Raw genomic sequence first — 15,468 nt, forward strand, 5'->3', positions numbered from 1 at the left:
AGCCACTTATAAGTTATTTTAAATTAATAGTTTTGATAGGTGTGCTATACAGCCCCCCCCCCAGAAATTTAACCCTAGTTGAGACGATGTTTATGTACCAATAGGTCATTAAATACAATTTATTGCTTGTTGTTTTTAGCTATATACATAATGTTATGTAGTTAATATAATATACACTGCTATACTGCTTACAGATAGGTGAAGAGCATTGAACATATATAATAGGTGAGGACTGAGGAGCAAAGTGGTAGCAGCACATAAAACCATTCATTTTCTTTTTTTTCTCAATTTTAATGCAATAAACATTTAAATTGGGAATCAGCCGTCACAACATGACAAAAATAAAAAATTCGAAAATTCGAAAATATGATATAATTCATGCCCCTATCATTCGAAATTATTATTTTCATTATTTTGATATAATTTTGGTTAGGTGTTAGGACTTAGTTTTATATTATAATAAATAATAATTATTATTATTCTAAGGTATTCATTAGTTTCTATTTTTTGATAAAATAATAAGATAGTAAGATAACACTTTGTGAAAAATCTTAGTAATAAAATATATTAAACACTATCTTAATGAATACACATATTATATTAACACATAATATATGATGATTTATAAAATAATAAATAATAATAAAATTGATTTCATTAAGATTGGTAGTTTTAGATTCTGAACGGAGTGATGAATGTATTGATTTCACAATGATGTGTGTTTTTTTTTTTTGTGTCTGTGTCGTATAACTAGTCGAAATAATGCTTCGATTTCAAACTTTGGGGGTGGTTTCCGATGGAAAAGTGAATACCTATGGTGCATTAATGAGGTCAAAAGTAAACATTTTCCAACAGTTTTCAAAAAAATCGAGAAAAACAAAAAAAAAGTCACCAAACTTTGGTTTTCGACCAAACCGATTTTTTTATATGGTTGTAATTCTAAAACTAATCACTGTAAATACTTGAAATTTTATCCAAGTGTTTATGTTATTGTTATCTATTTACGGTTTAATTTTCGAAATTGTCTGACTTTTTTGAGTTATTTATAGACAACTGAAATTTTCGATTTTTTTGAGAATTTTTTTTTGAGGTGTCGATAAAATTTTTTTGGCCCCATCTAAATACATGAAAATTTAATACAAAGTTCCTCATAAGTTATTCTTTTAATGATTAAAAAATAATAAGAATACATATGCACAATTTTTTTTTATAAGCATTTATAGTTCAAATTTTTACGAAATCTGTCGAAAATGCGAAAATTTGCAAGTAATTTTGCAGTTGAAAAATCATAAAAATTTTTGCGTTTATAACTAAGGATTAAAAATACAACACTAAATTTTCCTTCATGTAGCTATAGAGAAAACTCGAAAAATCATTATAGGAACAATTTTAAGTGCGTTTGAATTTTAAATTTTTACGAAATAGCGTAACTATAACGATTTATCCTGAAACAATTTTAAATATTTGTTATTATTCTAAAAGTATAAGTCGTAGATACTTGAAAATTTTATCAGTTATTTAGATTGGCATTTTCTTTACATGATTTGACATTGATCATGAGACATCATGAGACATTTATAGACAACTGAAATTTTCAATTTGTTTGAAAATTTTTTTTTGAAGTGTCGATAAAATTTTTTTGGCCCTATCAAAATACTTGAAAATTTAATACAGAGTTCCTCATAAGTTATTCTTATAGTGAATAAAAAATTATAAGAATACATATGCACTATGCTCAATTTTTTTTATTAGCATTTAAGTTCAAATATTGACAAAAATTCGTCAAAACCATGAATATTTTTTTTTTGTTTGTCATTACGTTTTGGGGCAGTAAAAATGCTTTGACTTTTAACTTCAGTACCTTGTTAAGTCAAAAAGTGAATCTAGTTGATACTTTGGGGGATCAAAAGTAAAAAACTCTAAATATTTTTCTAAATAATCGGGATAAACAAACTTAAAATTAACAGAAAAACAGGAAATTTTACGTACAATCAGTTTTCGACAAAATCAATTTTGATATTTTATGTAACTTTAAAACGATGGACCATTGATACATAAAATTTTCACCGAATGTTTGTATATGTACCTATGTTCTATCCACCATGAAATTTCTAAAAAAATTGACTTAAATTGAACTATTCATAGGTATATGCAATTTTCAATCATTATTAGTTTTTTTTTAAATTAAAATCGATAAAAATTTATTTTTTGGTAGAAAATCTTGACAATTTAATACAAGGCTTTTAACATATTGTTACAATAGTAGTTGAAAAATAAAATAAATTCATAATCACAATTTTTTTCATAAGTATTTAAAGTTTGAATTTTGACAAAATACGTAAAAATCACAAAAAATCACAAATTATTTTAAGCTATAAATTCATAAAAAATTTTCTTTTTAAATCTAAGATTTAAAATTTTAATACAAGATTCCTTACAAGTTTGTCAATCTTTATCACAAAAAAAAATGTACACTGGAAATTCAAATTACATTTTTACAACATTGGATTTTTGCTGGATTTCACATTTAGCGATTTTCTTATTTTGGTGTAACTCTAAAACAAATGACAGCAGATACTTGAAATTTTCACTGAATTTTCATATAGGCATTTTCTACATTTGATACAATTTTCAATTATTCATTTTGATATTTTGTTTAAAGCTGTTTACTGACATTTTAATTTTTCAACTTTTTTAGTTTTTATTTATTTGTTAGGTAGAAAAGCTTGAAAATTTAACACAAGGCTTTTAACACATTGTTAAAATAGTAGTTAAAAAATATTAAAAATAAATAGGCACGTTTTTTTTTTTTTTTAAGCATTTAAAGTTCAAATTTTGACTAAATACGTAAAAATTACGGCAATGTTCAAATTATTTTACGCTAGAAATTCATAAAAAAATTTCCTTTTATATCCAAGATTTGAAAATTTAATTCAAGGCTCCTAAAATATATTTCTATACCTAGCAGTTGAAAAATAAAAGAAATACATAGTCACAATTTTTTTTTATAATCATTCAAATTTTAATTTTGACAACATACGTAAAAATCACGAAAATTCACAAATTTTTTTAAGCTAGAAATTCATAAAAAAATTTATTTTAAATCTAAGATTTGAAAATTTTTAATAATCTATAATATATCTTAGACAGATAAACCGTCTTCGCTCAGAATCGTTTTTCGTATACAATGATATAACATCATTGGATTCAAATTTAATTCCATCCATAACAGTAACCCACTTGTAATACCTACTGTACTGCAGAGCGACATCCACTTTCCCGCTTTTTTTATTTTCAGTTTTAAAAAATAAAAAATAAAAAATGTATTCTAAAAATGTAGCGCAAGTGTCTATGGATTATATTTAAAAGAAATTTTTAAAAAATATTGATTAGAACAAAAGTTATTTCATTTTTCAGAATGTCAGATCTCTTTGGGACATCCTGTATATATATAATTGAAATACAAAAATATTGTATATATTTTTTTAAATTTATTTGTTTTTTTTTTTTATTTGATTAAAATTGTCTGCGTGACACTTATAACGAAAAACAGATACAATATTATTCAAATCTACTTATCGTTATAAAGTTTGCATAGTATATATTATTTAGTGAATAATCATAGTATATAATAACAAGATAAAAACACATCAGTCAAGTTCGTGTAATTTAGCATTTTCAATTTTCACACCGTAAAACGCAGTATTCTAATTTGTTAAGGATAAATTTCAAAAATATTTTAACTTCGTGAATAGAGGTAATAGTATAATACACAATTTTAGCGTGTAACTAATGATTGACATAATATTTGTATTTAGTTTATGCATTGAAATCATAAAATATATTATTAACAAATATAAATAGAAGCTAATCAAAATTATATTTTTAGATGTATAACATTATTTAACATGACTCATTGTGTCGCTATCTATCTATATTAATATATTATAGTATTACATTAATATAAATTAAGATATTTATACCCAATACATTTAAACTCTAATTTTGAATTTTTTACGGGATGTTTTGAAATGTTCTAACACAAACGACTTCAATTATAATCAGTACACTTAACAATTCTTATAATTTAATATGATATTCTATTTTACTATGAATAGAAAAATAGTTAATGAATTATTTTTATTAGAGTCGAGTCTCAATAAATATCGAATATCAAGAAGAATAACAATAACCTCGACTTTTGTTTTTTTATAGTTTTATACCTCAAACAAAACTTAAAAACACTTCAAAATCGCAACTAAAAAATTTTTTTTATTCAAATTTTCGAGTTTTTGAGACTCAACTGTAAATGGAAATAAATATACCATATATTATGATTTTATCATCATCTCTTGGCATTGTAAAATGTTAATTTTCGAAAGTATATAATTAAATATTTCACCGTGTTTCAAAGCAAGACTAATATTAATTGGATGAATACCAAAATGCAATAGATTAAAATTGAAATACACTTGATTCATAAAAATGAGACACTATCTGAAGAGTGCATAATCACTTCTTGTTCTTGTTCTTGTTCCTTAAGCCCACACGTCCTACCTCCTCATATAAGTTCCGTCACCCTAAACAGTACGATCGCTACGACGGAAAACAAACCAAGTGAATAATATTAAAGTTTTACATTAAACGTAATTAAAACCTCTACGCCAGTTTCAGAAACAGGAAGTGCAATGAAAAGGGAATATTATTATCAGTGCAATGCGTATAATATTGTCTACAAACAGCGCGAAAACATCTGCGAGATTTACTGAACAGCTTTAATGCATTTTGTCAGTTATACAAAACCCTTAATACAGCTGGATTTTCAAAGCATTTAAAGAAATTTTTTTTCGTTAACAATTTGCATTAGCTTATTTACAAAATACAATATGTTGTACAATGACAATATTATGTTATTTATAAATAAATACGAAACACTTACGCAATAAAGACGAAAACCGCGGAAGTCACTCTACTGTACAGTATCTATATTTTAACTGTACCTGGTCATTGAGTATAAGTCACTCTAATAAATGAGTTAAATTTGAATTCAATGATAAATCATTGTTTACAAAAAATATAGGTAACATTTACTTTTTCCCAGAAAAATTAAATTCCCCAACTCAGAATCGAAATTCCTTTAAATGTTCGTTATTAACTAAATTTTAATTTCAAATTTCAAAGTTTATTTGTTTTTGAATTACAACTAAATAATTAAATTTGAGTTTTGTAAATTTTACCGTTTTCTATATTTTCTTTTAGTATTTACTAAAAATTGTAACTTTTACCCATAAAGAACCAACTCGATTCAATCTCCTACAATAACTAACCCTCAAAGTTGATCATTATAAAACCAAAATTGTAAAAACCCAAGATTGAAAATAACGTGTAATGTAGTGAAAATTACATATTTATTTATTTTATGTTTAACAAACACAGTTTGGCATTTTAAATATTATAATCAAAGACTTGCTTGATAACGTAGGTACATCTTTATTTTGAGCTAAGAAAACAGAAGAAAATTTAAACCTAATTTAAATGAACTACAGCAGAATGTTAATGACATTAATATTAAAATTAATATTAAATTGTATCCATTAATATTTAATATACAATACATTTATAGCATATAAATACACAAATTAAATGTAATTTACCATTAATAATTAATTAAATCATAATTATAACGATTCACACAATAAGCTTTTTCTTGGATGTTTAGTGTGTCCTAAATAAATTCACATTCAACCTCAATCAAACGTATTATACTTAACTATGGATAAACAATTGATAATTTATCAACAACGTATTGGAAATATATACAATATAGCATAATAAATAATAATTCAATCCAAACTTCTCTTAAAAACGTATACGTATTTTAAATTATAAACCAATTTTCTATTATTTTACATTTGTACATAATTATTATTGTATTGTACTATTGTATTTTAATCTCTTCATTATAAATTTAATACAGGTTTTAAAATATTTTCCTCGTTGTTTTATAATTACCATAGCAACCAAAATGAATGACTTGATGTAAAAAATACTTATTAGATACCTATATATTTTATGATTAAAATTTAAATATTTTAAATTACAGATATTAAATTTCAAGACACAAAGGCACTGGTGATACTTGGGTCAAAGGGTCTTGAGTACGGAGCCACCTAGTATTTAACCTAAGTATTTAAATATTTAATGATTATTTTTAATATTTTTTTTTTTTAATAAGCATTTGATTACAAAATCAGAAGGGTTTTTCACTGCATACTATAATATACTATTTCTATTGAAAAACATGGAAGAGTTGTCAAATAGAGCGGGCTGAGATAAGAACTCCTTAGTTATAAAATAAATATTATTTTAAAATGTCATTAGTGTCATTCTAAATTAAGAATAATAATTAGAAGCTTCTACAATAATTAATGCAACTCACGAGAAGCTTCTTTACACTTTAAATTAAATAAAAAAATTATTAATTAAATATTAAACTTCATCAAAACACAAAAATATTTAATCCATAATTTATATTATTATATGAATTTATTCGCAAAAAAAAAATAAGTTATTAAAATCTAGAAAAATTGAATTCAAACAAATCTAAAAAGACACACGTCATACATAGAAAAACTGAAAAACGTATTAATTATTATTATTTACTTAGTCTCCTCTCTACATAATAACAAGCACCAAGTTACGCGCTCATGATTAATAAAATATGTCGTTACGTCTTATTAACTATAAAGACAAGCTAAAAGATTTGATAATAATTTTAGGTCTGAAATTAAATGGGACAAGGTGGAATTATTTCCACTCCTTTGGTGGTGGAACTTTCTGGGATTTTTGTGTTTAGCCAACATTAATGACCTATAATGATATAATATATTATGTAAATATTTTTTTTTTTATACATGTTGCTGGTGAAAATATAAAATGACAATAACAGAAGTAAATATTGTAAGATATTCTTTAAAATCTATTTTTATACGAACAATTCTTTATAAAACTACTTATAATTACGGTATAACGAAGAATGCAGTCCGCAGCTGGCGTAGTTGGTTGTAGTTGTATAGCTAATGTTTCACTACAAATTATAATACACTATCATGACAATATGTTTAATGCAATAAAATATATTATGAGGTTTTTATTATACTGACATTTTATCCACTACTGATGTGAAATTGTACATGATAAAATACATGATTTTACCTTTAAGTTATTAGTTTACTAAACACAGTAAAATCAATGAATTTCTGTTATAAATCAATTTTTTCAAGATAGAATTTTGCCTTGATTTGTATAGTGAACCTACAGTTATTTAATCTTAATTTTCAAGTAAATTATAAGCTTGATGTTTTTTTTTTTTTTAATTTACAAAATAACTTCAAGACTTGATTTAAATTTTTTTTTTTAATACTTGATTATAAGTTATAACTTAAAATAAAAATACTTAAGGTGTTTATTAAAATAAATTATATACTATACAGCAATAGGAAATAAAAATATTTGAACAACCATAAGAAAATAAATAAATAAATATTTGCCTACTTATTTCATTAGTGGGTCATTCATATCAATTATAGGTCTAAGTGTTATAATGTACAAGTCCTAATAATAATAAAAGAGTTTTATTAATTGTTTCAAAGAATATTAACAACTCCTTCTTATAAATCCCTTATTCTAAATATAAATATAATTGAATAGTGAAAGAATACTAATATATTAAAATATTAACTAATATTTTTATTGAACACAGATACAAAATAATATTATGTAATCGGTTGATCACTTAAAATTAACAAACATTGTCCAATGTCCACCTATATAAATCTTAAGTTATATTATTATAATAATCTCATGATAAAGAATTTTATCTCACTTATTTTATATTTTACTGTCGTAATAACATACGTTTATAGAAGAGTATAACTACTTACCATGATAATACATTTAAATCATACTTGTCTTTAGCTATAAGACGTAATGAAGTACCGAGAAACTACGACAGTGGTGTAGCTAAAATGCCTATTCATTGCGCCGTATTACTATAGACATAAATTATTATCAAAAACTAAATCATAAAATTGTCAGCACTTTCATACTATTAATATTCCGGGAAAACGGATCTCATACAATAGCGATAATTATTACTACAATATTACATTATATATAATATTTTTATTTATAGTATGGTAAAAATAATGAAAAATATTTTTATATTTTTATAAAATAAATCAGATATAACAACAACTGTATGGACTTAAATATATTGGAATTTATATATAATGCATATTATAACACTGAAAATGTATTTAAATACTTGTATAAATATTGTATAACAGCTTCTATCATAATTATTCTTTTAAATGAAACACGATCTACCTGATTTTATAGTTAGAGACAATTTTTAATATTACTACCATACTCAAAAATAATAATATTCTCGTAGTTTCACATGTACACGTGTGCATATTATATTTATACAAATGGATTTATAGGAAAAGCAATAAACTATCGAGTATGGACTCTTGCTGTTTATATACCTAGATACATATTTACCAACGTAGTACGTATGTTTCTGATTTTGCCGTCATCCTACTCCGAGTGTAAACCACGGTTATTACTTTTCACAGAACTAAATCGTCTACACTTCTACAGTGTATAGTTATAAACTCTACACCCCATAACCGCAACATTAATTACTTAAACTAAGTAGAAATATTTATAGCTACTAAGCTACGACTATACTAATTTATTGAAGGATGTCATTATCGAAATATTATGAAAACTGTAGTTTAGTACCCAGTATGACCATTATATGTTGATACAAAAATATCGTGACTTACATTCATCAAATAAAATCTACAACTAATATTATTAATTAAATAAAACTATATTATAATTTTTTTTAATTCTTCACCGCCAATATCTTTCAAAATAAATTGTATACAAACACATTTAAAAACTACGATACTAAGAACAATCAAAATGTCTCAAATTACTTAAGATCCCTCTTTACGTCTCAATTTACACTCTTCACGAATAACTTGTGATTCAAAAATACATAATGTAACTAAGACTTTCTATAAACACCTTTACCTAGTTAAACTAACACAATTATCTAAATCCTTTTATCTCTGACATATCGGTTGTAGATACTATACCAGGTGATCACGCCATATGATTGAAACGTAAATTGTGTCGCGACTTGCTGGATAAATAAACACAGGAAACACTGAAGACTTGAAAAACTCAGAGCAATGTGATGGATGTATTGATTTTACATTGATGCGTGTTTTTTATTTTTAATATTTTTTCTAATAATTGTGCAAAACATGCTAAATATTTTATACAATGTTAATAAACATTATAACAGTAGACAATTATAACTCTAAGACTGGAAAATAGAGATATAATTATTTTATTACTCAACGAGTTAATACACGCATCATCAGAATATGAATCTGTATTGTTCTATATAGAAAAAATACCTTATGCTAATGAAAGCATTTCATCAAACAAATTTAAAGTATTGATAGAGCTAAATCAATTAAATTGAGCTTCAATTATTAAGTTGTGAAAATTTAATTTTAACTTCAGAACCAGTGTTTATGTGGAATTTTTGATTCAAATAGAACAATTAATTTAGTTTAATTTTTAAATAATTATTTCAAATTGTAAAAAGGTATAAAGTACTAAATAAAAATATGTTCTCAAAAAGAAACAAATTAAAATCAATATTCAATAATTACGGTAAAATTAATATGAATATACTTATTAATATATACACCGTTATCATTATGAAAAAAAAAACTATAATTATGACAGCAATAACATGATTGATAGCATTTTTATCTTCAAGAACCAGTAGGCAGTAATGACAGTTTTTTCTTTTGAAAATCATAAAACACAGACATCTTTAAAGTATAATGGATATTTTAAATAATAAATATAAATATTTTAAGCTAGCACACTTATTAATCACAAAAATAAACTAAATAGTTAAGTTTTAATAATATAGTGTAAGCACAAACCATATTATTACTAGTTTTTGAAAATTAAATTTCATGTAATATGAAATAATCTTTACTATATAAAGTATATGTTTACTGTGAAAGCATAAGATAAATTATGATTATTGGTGATTTAAAAAGTAAAGAAATAATGGAAAAGCTAGATAAATTACTCGCAGATGAAGAGCTTCGAACATAAAATATATTTTTTGGGTAATTTCGTTGAAGATGTGTAGTAATTTAAAATTTAATAACTGTAATCTTCCAAACTTGTTTATTGTTGATATAAGTGTTATTTACAATTCTCTTAAAAAATAACTGTAACAAGCTATATAGAGGCATTGATTGATTAGATATATTAAATAAATGATAAAAGAAAAATATTTTACTTTTCATTCACTTTATTAATGTAAAAAATATGTATTAAATGTATGCTAAGTGTAGGTATCATATGCATATTTATTTTAAGTAAAAATAATGGATTCATTTGCTAAATTCAAAATAACCTATTAACAAATAAACAACTTAATAATCAGTTAATACTTATGAGATTATTCAGTAGATTGTCGTAAAAGTGACAAAAGATTAATAATCCGATTTTCATGTAAAATTATTTTGTTTATTAAATACGTACATTATAATAAAATGGTTTTATGGATTTTAAATTAAACATATTTAACTATACTTAAGTAAGTTGGTACACCTAATAAAATATTTTAATCATTTATAAATTACACAACAAATATATATTTACATCTGAGCATTTTGACTTCCGTTCCGTATTATATAGTGTTAAGATTTATCTTTCACTTGGTAATTAGCAAGTGTGAACCCTTTTTACAATATTAACCCCTTCCCCCAATTATTCTTGTTGGTCTTTCTTTAAAATAGAATTCTTAATTCCAAAATAATACATTTTACATGACACCGATTCCATCAAATTCAAAATCCTTAAAATTTAGATTTTTATCATTATCACTATTAAAAGTCAGCTATAAATGACACTGCCGGTGCGTCGCCTGCAGAATTTCTTCGAACTTCCATTATTGGTTATCAAATTAAATCTTTTGCGCGGTCGCGACTCCGCTCCAAATGGTTTTGAATAATTAGTCCAGAAATGGGCAAAAACATGGAGCATCAGATCGGCTGCGGACGGTGCAGATTATAATAGCATCTCGTCTTCAGACATCTCTAGTACGGCAGTACTCCAATATTTGACATTGGCACAATATTAACGATCATTTAACAAAAAGTATGTTATAAACTTATAATTTATAGACGAATAGATTATTCGATGTGTTCGTTGAAACAAGCAGATTCGAAATGAGACAAGAATGACTAAAATATATTTCAAACATTTACATTACCTATAAGAACATCATTTTTATAATTTAGTAGATCAGGTTTAAATATTGGTTGATTAATTAATATGTTAATATAAAAATGTTTAAAAAATATTCTAAGAAGTTAGAAAGTTAAGAAAGATCGTTCTGCGAGCGTTCTGAATTCCCGATTTCTAAAAAGCATCTATATTTTAATATTATATTTAACAATTTACAAGTTTTATATTTTGTACCTACTACACTTTTACTTTAAATTATTTATATTTTAATGTTAGGTACTGAACACTGAAGTCGTTGTTACAAAATATTTTAAAACAATATACCAAATTTATAATTTTATTAAAACCCGAATGCAACTACTATATTATAGGTTTAGATATATTATAATAGTCATTTTGTTTCCTTTGCCTCTGCATTAATTAAAACACAAGGCATATGTCTAATAAAAGTTGTATCGACAAACATAATATTCCCCGGAAAATGCCTTGTTAATAGTTTCTTGTCGTGTGCCAGTTAGTTTTCGCACGGTATCTAAAACATGTTGTGCAACTTTACTTTGATGTCTACAAAATATAGTAGGTATTGTAGAATAATATTATGCTTTAAACGAAGAACTCGTTGAAAATGCTATGTGTAAAAAAGAAAAGGATAAGTATTAAATTTACATTTGAGTATAATAACTCATATTATTTTGTTTATATTTAAGTTTAAACTTTTAATTCGTACGATTTATAACCACATACAGATTGTTCTCAAAATATATAGAAACAGTTTATGTCTACCTCTTTTTGTGTTATTAGTTCAATATAGTATAGTTATGTGAAATAACTAATTAAATTTTTTTATATTATATAATTTATTTATGTATTCTTTTCAAAAATTACGACTATAAAGATACAAACTAGTAACGACATACAATATTCAAACAACATTTTGTTTATACCAAATATTGGGATTCAGAATATCACATTACATTACAATATTATACATAATATGTTATGTGAATGATGTTTTATTTATTCTAATCGACGGGGCTTGTGAAAACCATACTATTGCGTATCGTTACAAAAAAAAATCCAAGATCTCTATCACAAGCCACGAGTTCTACAATATTGCAAATGACGGAAAATTTACTCATGTGCGCATAAAATATAAATAGAATAATTTTTTATTCTAAGGCCACTAGTTTACAACTATGATAAATTAACAGTTACAAAAGAATAAGCTTTAAACCATGGAATTAGAATTCATCGAAAACAATGAAATAATAAAATAATTGTAGAGAAAAGATTTAAATTAATATGTTATTATTATTGTTATTGTTATTATATTATATATTTAATACTATATAACATTATCTATACATACATATGCCATATATAATATATACATTTACATTAAATTAAATATATATGGAAATGTTTTATAAATTATATAATGTTAGATATTTTAAATTTACATAATTATGTATACCTAATAATGTATTATTAACATGAGAAAAACTCACAATTAAGCAATGAGTTGTTATATGTATATCGACACGTGAAGGAATTTATTGAGTGGCATGTCTGTATACAACTTATCACAAATTATATATTAATAATTAACTAAACCAAATGAAAATATCAAAATGTAATATAAAATCGAAAAACTTTACGTGATAGTTTTGAATAGTTGATTGTATAAAAAAAGTTTTTAATTTTCTATTAACACATTTGCTGCAAGTGACAATGAATAAAAAGGTTTTTATTTAAATAATCGATTACAAAATATACTCGGATTGAGGGTATTCATATTATGTTTCATTATTGTCAGAAAAACTTAAAGATTACCTATATAGATTACAAATAATAAAAAAGCTATTGAGATTTATTTGTATTTTTAATATCAGGTGTAATTCGACGTGAAAAGAAATACAACTATATTGTCTGTGAAACCTATATTTACCTATATATGTTCAAACAATGTAAATCGCTTAAAAAAAAAATCAATATGCATACTATGATTGTTACTTATACTAAAGGTATCTATAAATGAGACTTTAAATGTGAGACATATAAAGATATCGCATATAACTTATGGATACACGAAAAAAATACTTGATTAAGAATTATACGGTCTATATAATAGATAGTTAGTATTATACATAACAGTTAACATGATAAAGAAGACAAATCATACCTGACGTACGGAACAATCATTACAGTCAAGCATATACTGACAGAATGTCATAAATTCAGTGAAAGGTGCATTGAACTAAAACTACCTGAGACACTATACGAGATGCTATCACCCACTACCGAGATGACCAAAAAACTCCTCAATTTCGTCAACTCAACAGAACTGTTTCAACTGATTTGAATATTCTAACTTAGATTAAAATGTAAATCTGTAAATATAGGTAATAAGCAGAAATTAAGCAAGTATGTAAGAAATTAATGTAAATTTAATATGCAACGCTGGCTAATAACCATGAAGTTGATGCCTCAAACAATTAATAAAAAAAAATAATTAAAAAAAAAAATTATGAAATACTAGAACTCCTTTATAGAGAAGATTTCAATATAATTTACGTATTAAGTGCCTACCTATAATTATTTATGGCTGGATAAAAAAAAATGATATAATTTGAACCCCTTCTCTCCTGAATAGTAAAATTAATTCCTTCATTCCTCTTCTAGGACTCTTGAAATCTAAATAAAGGAAAGATGCTCATTTATTAGTTATTACTGCAAAAATAGTTGACACAATTATGTCAAATAAATTATATTACCATTATCCGCAAAACAATATTAAATCGTATTTAATGATGCAAATAAAATTATTTGCGAAAAAACTACTAATATTGATATTACACACATCAATTTGAAAATATTAATATTTTAAATACATATTTTTAGCAATATTTTAAAAATGTTGTGAAAATATTATAACCAATAAGATATTTACAAACACATATTATAATCACAATATTCCTAAAACTTATTCAGATTAATATTGTATTACCATTTGCCATGTTTAACAAAATATCATTAAACATGTTAATACAATATTGATCTGAATAAGTTTTAGAAATGTATCTGAAAATATTTTATTGGCTAATATTTTCACAACACTTTTGAAATATTTCATTGGAAATATTGCTAAAAACACGTATTTAAAATGTCAAAATTTGGCCATTTTCTGTCCATAGGCCTAATATATCTTTGTACCAAATTTTGTCGCAATCGATTCAGCAGTTTAGGAATTCATAAAAGACAAACAGACAGAAATGTATAAATTGCATATTCTACTAGATTCGTTAAGCATATCTACTATAGTATCTACGTATTAAATAAATATATAATAAACGATTAATTTTCAAATTTACTGAAATGTAAAAATAAAATATATTTGTAAATACATATAGGTTCCTACCACGGACTAACGGTTTTGATATCTCAGTCCGTGATTCCTACGCATATCTATAGTACACGTCTTATTACTTTTATCACAGTTAAGTAAATATCACTAACGTTTTTAAATATCATTCAAATAATTTAACAAATAATAGGTATTTATAGTTGTAGGTATAAGTTTAATTATGGGTATTTTTCATACCTTATGCATTATGCAATCAATAATAGGTAGGTAACAATTTATGTTATTTGCTTATTTAAATTTAATTTTATACTATAATCATACTACCTAAATATGACAACGAAGTTTTCTACATATATATAATATATATAGGTACTATAATAATCTCCATTTTGTTTATTTTATGCTTATATTTAACGCAATAACTTCAATTGATGAAACTACTCAATGACTAGGTTTAGAAATTATTAACTTAACCCGTTGTTAAACGTTCCATAGGCAAGAGACAACTGCACTTTTTTTACATCTTTACCAAAACATGCATTTTACATTTAAATAATTATTCATTGATACTCAATTTATCATATAAACATATCATTAAAAATAATATAATAGTAGTTTAAATAAATGTTATTACTTATATTAAAATTAAACTCAATCTGGATTTTCAAAAGTTACTAATCTAAGGGAAGTGGATCTGGAGTTTACTACCATTTTGGTTTAGCTGATGGTATTTCAAGATTACC

This window comes from Diuraphis noxia, unplaced genomic scaffold (assembly GCF_037042655.1).
Source record: "Diuraphis noxia isolate RWA-SAM2 unplaced genomic scaffold, SU_Dnox_SAM2 contig0004, whole genome shotgun sequence".
In the NCBI taxonomy this organism is placed as follows: Eukaryota; Metazoa; Arthropoda; class Insecta; order Hemiptera; family Aphididae; genus Diuraphis; species Diuraphis noxia.